Source organism: Triticum dicoccoides, chromosome 2B, assembly GCF_002162155.2.
Source record: "Triticum dicoccoides isolate Atlit2015 ecotype Zavitan chromosome 2B, WEW_v2.0, whole genome shotgun sequence".
Taxonomy (NCBI): Eukaryota; Viridiplantae; Streptophyta; class Magnoliopsida; order Poales; family Poaceae; genus Triticum; species Triticum dicoccoides.
In genome coordinates, this window is record NC_041383.1 from 84,746,917 (window position 1) to 84,755,263 (window position 8,347).

At 48.8% G+C, this 8,347-nt stretch overlaps 1 pseudogene; it reads left to right on the forward strand.

Moving 5' to 3' along the window:
- Positions 1–6,739: 6,739 nt before the first annotated feature.
- On the forward strand, positions 6,740–7,983 carry LOC119367209 (annotated as a pseudogene).
- The last annotated feature ends 364 nt before the right edge of the window (positions 7,984–8,347 follow it).

An 8,347-nucleotide genomic window follows, 5' to 3' on the forward strand; every position in this document is an offset into this window, starting at 1 on the left:
CCAAACTGCAACACGGTACAGAATTTCAGAAAGAATGACAAGCTCAGAAGACATTCGACAAATTCAGAATAGTCCAAAGCTGCATCAATCCGAGGCATTTTTCTAAAACGCCACCTCTAGGCACCATTTTGAGGCATTTACAAAGCGCCTGTAACAAAATGCCTTCAATTAACAACCGTGATGAAGTGTCTGACAAACCGGCTAACCCGGTTGACTTTGTCAAAGAGACCAACCCATAAGTTACTCCAAAACTAATCCTGGCTAGACGATTAGCTACACCGTGCACGCAGCTGTATCACCGGTAGGACTAGTATAAAACTCAGCATGCAGCTAGCAAAACTCGGCTTGTCCAAAAGTTGCTAACGACTAAGATGCTGTATCAATGTGTATAAAATTCACTTTGACTCGCTATTTCTTGTGCTTAAATTTTGACCTTCTGTTTTTTCTGCGGCTAACCACCACACGTACGCGTACGCCGTCCCAGATATAGTCTTAAACTTCTGATAAGCATATCATCGATTTCCGGACGTAGGCAACGGCTGTTGAAATGAGGAAGCTTCCCTCGTGGTGGGAAAATTGAGATGCATTAACGTAAATTATGTTCCTTGGTGCATGCATGACAGCACCATGCTAGCCAAGCTAGTACCGGAACTTAGCTACGGATGTGATGTGCTCAACAGAGATGCAATTGTTTTTGGCCACAAGATGTCTGATTGGTGGCCCAAATCGGACACAATTGTAAGTTTATTGTTTCATCTGCTAATATAGCATTATGCGCGAATAATGCGGCAGCTTGGATGAGGATCATTGGAGTTCTTAGCTTAGCTTTAGTGTTGTACAGCATGTTCACAGAAGAGGATCTGATGGCGCAAGCAGGAGCTAAAGAATGCTTGCTTGGGTGCATTCTCCATTTATTTTGGAATAGCACGCAGATACACCAAGATCCATGCTCAGTTCATAATGCGATGTCGTGGCATTGGCTTGATTTGTCTGCTACCAAAACTGGGACAGGTTAATGCAGTATTTGGTGCTAATTGGGTTAATTAATGGGGTATTGAGTCGATCTCATTCTCATGATGGTCTAACCTGTTTTTGGTATTACATATACCTAGTGGTTATGTGTTAATAGTTTAGGGCTAATTGGTTTAGGTTGTTACAGTTTTCAGAAAAATCTTGCGACGATTGCTCCTTTGTATCTCCTTGATGCGACAATTGGGTCGATAAAACTTATAGCATAATTAACCCCATATGTTATTTTCTCCAAACAAACAAGTTGTACCAACTTGTCAGGACGACGTGGCAGCTGAGAGGTGGACAACCCAACATGTATTTGTCCTGGACATACCTTATGTGTGTCAAATTTAATCAAATCTTTCAAATTCTAAAAGATTGTGTCAACCATGACAACCATGCGCGGCCAGTCGCACTGCAATATGCGGGTTTGAATTATTTCTTCACTTAGGTGATACATCTTCGTGACATGTTTTTTTTTCCTTCGATAACGGGCATTTTAGTTCAAATGTTATATCGAGCTGATACAACTACGATGAGCAAATACCTGACATTTGCAAAAGAAGATGTTCAATAGGCATGTCTATATCTTTCATGCATATATCCCCTTCTTTCCATTCCTTCACCTTCAGTAAGCATGGATGAGCTGAAAAACCGGCAAGCAATCAAAATGTTGTGGATTGCATCAGCTAGAAAAAATCCTTTGTACTCCCTCCGTTTAGATCACTAAAACGCTCTTATATATCCTTACGGAGGGAGTACTACTGATTACTGCTATGCAGGAACGTCACTTGTTCGCACTTGAGTGTAGAAATCAACACAGCAAAGGGTAGTACTAGCATGCATGCAAATCTTAATACTTTATCTCTTTCTAAATATAAGTCTTTTTAGAGATTTCAAATGAACTGCCTCATATAGATGTATGTAGACATATTTTAGAGTGTAGATTCACTCATTTTGCTTCATATGGAGTCACTTGTTGAAATCTATAGATAGACTTATACTCCTTCCGTCTGGAAATACTTATCCTAGAAATGGATAAAATGGATATATCTATAACTAAAATAATTACACAGTTAGGACAAGTATTTTCGGACGGAGAAAGTATTTTGAAACGGAGGGAGTAAATAATTACAGTTATTAGCAAGTCCAATACTATATGTCTGAAGTTGATCATAAGTGGGAATTCTCCTTTCTCCTTTTGAAGAAAAAAGCGGCAAACCACAGCAGCCGAAACAAGTGTACATCACGAAATTCAATTGTTTATCAGTACTACTGTTCGCGAAAAGTTGATGTGATGATATATAATTGACCTCCGGCAGAATTGACAATCGTATCCGGCCGATATGTAATGTGGCCCACCACATGACATGCATGCATGGGTGGAGCCGTCAATCTCTTCGACCCTGTTGCTTTCTGAGGCTGGTCATAGTGGGAGTAACATAGGTAGTAACATAGATGCCACATAAGCAAAAATGATGATGTGGCAAGTAGTTAATGAGGAGAGAGGCAAATAGAGTAACATAATATGTTACCATCACATAGCGGTTTCCAATGCATAATGAGTCTACAAAGTAATAAATGAAGGCAACTATGTTACCACATCTATGACACTACCCACTATGAAGGTGGTAACATAGACTAGTAACATATGTATGTTACTAGTCTAAGTTACTCCCCACTATGACCAGCCTGAGACTCGCGGTCCCATCGCCATCAATTTTACCTAGTATAGGCTATAGCTAACATGCAAGCAAGTGGTTAATTTTTATTTATTTTTTTGCGTGGGAAGCGCCTGGTTAATTAGGTTAGCGGTTAGCCTAGCTGTTCAAATCGATGGCAAGAACTGTCAAGGGTTACGAACTTACGATGCAATGAGAGCCGTGGTGGACTCTGGGAACGCCTAGAGCCACTAGCTGATTGATAGGCCTCACCACGTTCGTTCATGTCTAACGAGAAAAATCTTGCTGATCGTCAGATACGTAGACGTGACAATTTAACTGACAGTAATAAAACGTCAAAAGGATTCGGTATAACTTCCGTCGAGTCGGAGGTGATTGATCTTACGTGATTTGGTGGAGATGATGGATTAACGATCGCCGTGAGTTCCGTACACTGTTGCCTTGGAAACGATATTGCGACAACAGGAGAGCTACATCTGAGACGTGACTAGCTTGTACAGCACTTTCACAAGCAGAAAGAGTGCAGCTAGCATAGCATAAGCGGCACTGGCAATGTGATGAAAACGGGGACCAATGAATGCGGTCATGTGCGCTCAAATATATGTGGGCATGATTAGCTCAAACTACGGACGCCAAATGATAAAAAGAAACGGGTCGTGCTGCACGCCTCTAGTTTTTTATTGCAGTCAACTGGTTGCAGCTATAGCTCTGCTGTTTCAGCTGAGAGAGAGAGAATATACGCTCACTTCCTCTCCGTCCAATCCATCACTAGATGCAAACTAAATTTTTACCAACAATCTACTCTAAATATAAGTACTAAGTATTACTTTCTCCATTCTAAATATAAGTTTTTGTAGAGATTTCATTATAAACTATATACGAAACAAAATGAGTGAATCTACATTCTAAAATATATCTATATACATTCATATGTGGTTCATAGTCAAATTTCCACAAAAACTTATATTTAGAAAGAGGTATCCAAACTGCTCACATGAGACTCTCAACTCTCAGCCACGGAAAGACGCTCGAGCGTCTTGCAACTTGCAAGGGTCCAGTGTGCAGTTAAAGACTAAGAGCATCTCTAGCAGACCCCGCAAAATGCGAACCGCCATATGTGTTTTGCAGTTCGCGGAGAAGGGCGTATGCAGGCAGGCGCGGCCGAGGATAGACTCAGACCCCGTAAAACAGACCCGTAAAAAGGCATATTCATCAAATATGCATTTTTACGGGTCGGCTATGCGGGGTCTGCTCGGGCAGCATCGTGCCAACCCGCAAACCGAAAACGCCCATAAGCTAAATGAGTTCAAATTTGGACAAATGAGTTCAAATTCAAACGCTAAAACTTAATTCGCGCGCGAAATAAAGCATAGTTTTGATAGGACAAACACAAAAGGACTTGCAAAAGCGACGACCACGTCCGACATCATCTTGGTCGATCTTCACTCCGATCCATGGAGTCCATGGAGATCCTCGGAGCCACTGAATCCACCTCCGGCACTTGTGCCAACGCCCGCAGCGAAATCATCGGCTGGTGCGCTGAACGCATCGGCGACATTGGCTCCAAACCCCCCACTGAATCCACCTCCCCCACTGTAACACGCACTAGCCGACGCAACCATTCTCGTCTTCATGATTTCTCTTCTTGCCGTGTCATGCCATTCTTTGGTGAGCTCGTCCATGTCATTGTGGTTCATTGACATGACCTTGTTCTCTTCGGCGAGCAACATGGACGTGGCTTTGTTCTCAGCGGCACCCACTCTTCTCTCCTCAATGGCCACCTTGCGTAGCCCCTCTTCCTTGAGCAACTCCCATTTCTCATGCTTCTCCCGTGCCTTCTTCTCGGCCAATTCTTTCTTGATCTCCAATGACTTCAATAGCATCATCTCATTTGATTGCACCATGGCATCAATCTTCTCCCTCAAACTCGCCGCTTCGTGCTCTCTCTTGATCTTCTCCCTAGTCTTCTTGTTGCCATCGGGCTTGTTCAAGTTCCTTGGGCCATCATCATCCCCATCTTCATCCATGTTTGTAAGTGAACCTCTCCTCGGTGGGGACTCTTTCTCTATCAACGCCCACTTGTCGCAATTCTTGAGCAGCTCCCAACAATGATCTATTTTGAAGAATTTTCCTTCCGAAGCCTCCATGTCTTTGTACCTATGTTGGGCAATTTTGTCCTACACAATTTGAACAATGCAATGTTTCATATGATGTAATCATTTTGAATGATGCAATGTGATTTGCACAACTTGAACAAAGGTAAAATGAACTCACATAGTCGGACTCCATGGTTCCACTTGGAGGTGCATTGCGTACTTGCTCCAAGCAAGCTGCCCAACGGCTGCAAATGGGCTTGATCACGTCCCAACGCCCTTGGAGAGACCGAAACGTGCGTGGAGTCCTATCGGGGTACTTTGCCATCATGCGGAAGTATTGATCTTCGATCCTTTGCCAATACCTTTTGGCGGGTTGAGAAGTAACCGTGCATGCATCAAGAGATACCGCACTCCATGCCTTGATCAAGATTTGGTCTTCCAAGATCGTGTAGTTCTTCGATCTTTGGCTTTTCTACTCTTTGCTTCCGATTCCTCATACACCAACCGATCGACCTCCTCCAATTCGTCTGTGCCTCCATGATCATCCACGCCGCCCTCCGTTTCATTGTACTCAAATGCGGCGAATGGGGCCTCATCGATGTCAACGGCGTTGGTGTCCAACAAGTTCACGAACTCGACAGTTGCATTGTTCGAACCACCGCTATAGCGAACAGAAACAAGTCACGAACTATAATCGCGAAAGCAAAGATTATTTCCATGACCGAAGAGTAAACGGATGACCGAGCCATACCTTGCGCCCATTTTGTCGAACACATCGGCTGCGGTGGGAGCAGCATCGTTGAGCGGGATCGCCGAGGATCCTATTTCCGGGCTGGAGGGAGTGGATGAAGTTGCCGACCGCCTTGTAGCCGGAATCTTCCTACGCTTTGCGCCCGGGACCTTGGCGACCTTCGCCGCCGCGGGCCGGGATCGCGCAGCCGCGTTGGCGCCCGGAGCGCGGGCCCTGCCCGCGGGGGCAGCCGGGTACCCGCCCTGCACGAGGACGCTGCCCTGACGTTTGCGGGGAGCCGCAATGGCGCCTTGGGCGACGGCGAGGCCAACATGGTGGGCGAGGAGATCCGCCCATGAGCGTGCGCGACCTCGACAGAGACAAGGGAGGGCAAGGTGTCATCCATGGCGGCGACAGATCACCGGGGAGGATGAACGGGAGCGGGAGGCAGCGGGAGCAATGGTGGTTGGGGGTGGGAGGAGCGGGAATGGCCGCGCGAAAATGTCCCTCCCGCCAAATCGCACTGCGGATAGGGGCCGAGCTCGGGTCGTGCTCCCGTCCCGTGAAACTAGAGGTCGGGTGAGATCTTTTGCCGCGCCCCGCAAAAAAAAATCCGGGGCGGACGCAGATGCGGTGTCTGTTCGGGCGGGGTTTTCTGCGCCGGCCCGCATTTTGACGATTATTTTGCGGGTCAGAGGCTTTTACGGGGTTTGCTAGAGTTGCTCTAACTAAGCTGACTATAATTAGAAGAGACAGCTCGGTAAACGATGATTACTCCATATTTTACTCGGTAGTTAACCATGACTTGGAGAAAAGGTGATTCTTGACCTGATGATCCAACACACGTACAAAGAAAATGCATCACACGGTGTGAACGGCCACAGGCTGGCATCATTTGACCAGCCCGGGATATGTTATACTGTATAATATTTGCAGCGAGCAGTGACGTCGGCCTGACATGCATACATCGTTCTCGCCGTCGCCATGAACGTAGTGGAGAAGTCGAGGGTCAAACGACATTGTATTACAGAATTAGTACCACCAGATTAACACGGATTGACACAGCCGCTACGTTCGTGTGCACACGCGGCCCCTGAGGACGAAGACGGTGCCAAGCCAAATGCCATCCCCACGGGCGTCCGCGTGGCTCCGATCCGCCGCTCCGGCCCCTATATAAAGACGTCCGTGCGGCTCAATCTCGTCCCACTCCCGTCCATCCATCCATACCTGCAACTGAAAGTCTCACACATCATCAACCGCACCGCCCTTGTTAGCCATGACCGCTCTCGACTTCATGCCCGCCGAGAAGGCCCCCCAAGCCGGCACAGTCGCTCTCGGCGCCACCACCAACAATGCCGTCGCCGTGCAGGTGCAGCAGCAGCAGCACAGGAGGCTGGAGGGGAAGGTGGCCATCGTCACCGGCGGGGCGCGCGGGATCGGGGAGCCGATCGTGCGCGCGTTCGTCCGTCAAGGCGCGCGCGTGGTGATCGCCGACATCGACGACGCGGCCGGGGAGGCGCTGTCGGCCGCGCTGGACGGGGCCTGCTGCACCTACGTGCACTGCGACGTGTCCGTTGAGGCCGACGTGGAGCGCGCCGTCGGGTGCTGCGTGGCGCGGCACGGGCGGCTGGACGTCCTCTGCAACAACGCCGGCGTGCTGGGCCGGCAGGCGCCTCCAGCGAGCAACGGCGCCAAGAGCGGCGGCATCGCGTCCCTGGACGCCGCCGAGTTCGACCGCGTGCTGCGTGTGAACACGCTGGGCCGGCGTGCTCGGTGGGATGGGCCCGCACGCGTACACGGCGTCGAAGCACGCGCTGGTTGGGCTGACCAAGAACGCGGCCTGCGAGCTCGGGGAGCACGGCATCCGCGTGAACTGCGTCTCCCCCTTCGGCGTGGCCACACCAATGCTGGTGAACGCGTGGCGCCATGACGAGGACGACCAAGGGGGCGCGCCGGCGCCGGTAAGCGCGGAGGAGGTGGAGAAGACGGAGGAGATGGTGCGAGGCATGGCGACGCTCAAGGGCCCGACGCTGAGGGCCCGGGACATCGCGGAGGCGGCGCTGTTCCTGGCCAGCGACGAGTCGGGGTACGTCTCCGGGCACAACCTCGTCGTCGACGGCGGCGTCACCACCTCCAGGAACGTCATCGGGCTGTGATTACTGATTACAAGTCAAACCGATTGAGATGCAGTTGGAGGGTAGTACGTGCTCGAGTGTCGCAATCAAGTACTACAGCTCTAGTGAGTGGGCCAAGCCGCATGCATGAACTGTACATAAATTAATTAAAATTAAGTTGGAAGTAGTGGTGAGTAGGAGTAATTAGCTGGTGTTTATTCGGCTTGGCTTCATGTGATGAAGTATGGATTTGCCTGGTTTTTCTTCTTGGCGCTTAAACCGTTGTCGTGCCGCATGGAGAATAATCGTTTAGTTCAGTAGTAACAAAGGAAGTGATGCAGTAGTACATTCCTGTTCGGGACCGACACTGACACACTGTACAGTTGAGCCGGGGAAATATCTGGCACAGAATGTTTCATCGTGCGTTTGCGATTAAGTAAAAGAAAATCAAAATGTAGTGAAAATCATGTGAAGCTAGAATTAACCTGAGATCGATAAGCCAAGCCGCCCCTATGTGTACTTAATTAGCTTGGTAAGAGAATCTATAGCTAGACGTCTCAAACCCATCTCAAACGCCCGGTTGACTGACACCCCTCATATCCAGCCTAAATATAGGGCGGATATGGGGCGTCCAGGCGCGTCCGTCATGTCGGACCCAGCCCATGTTGGCCCACACGACCGCACATATATTCGTCTTCTTCCGCTCGCCGGATC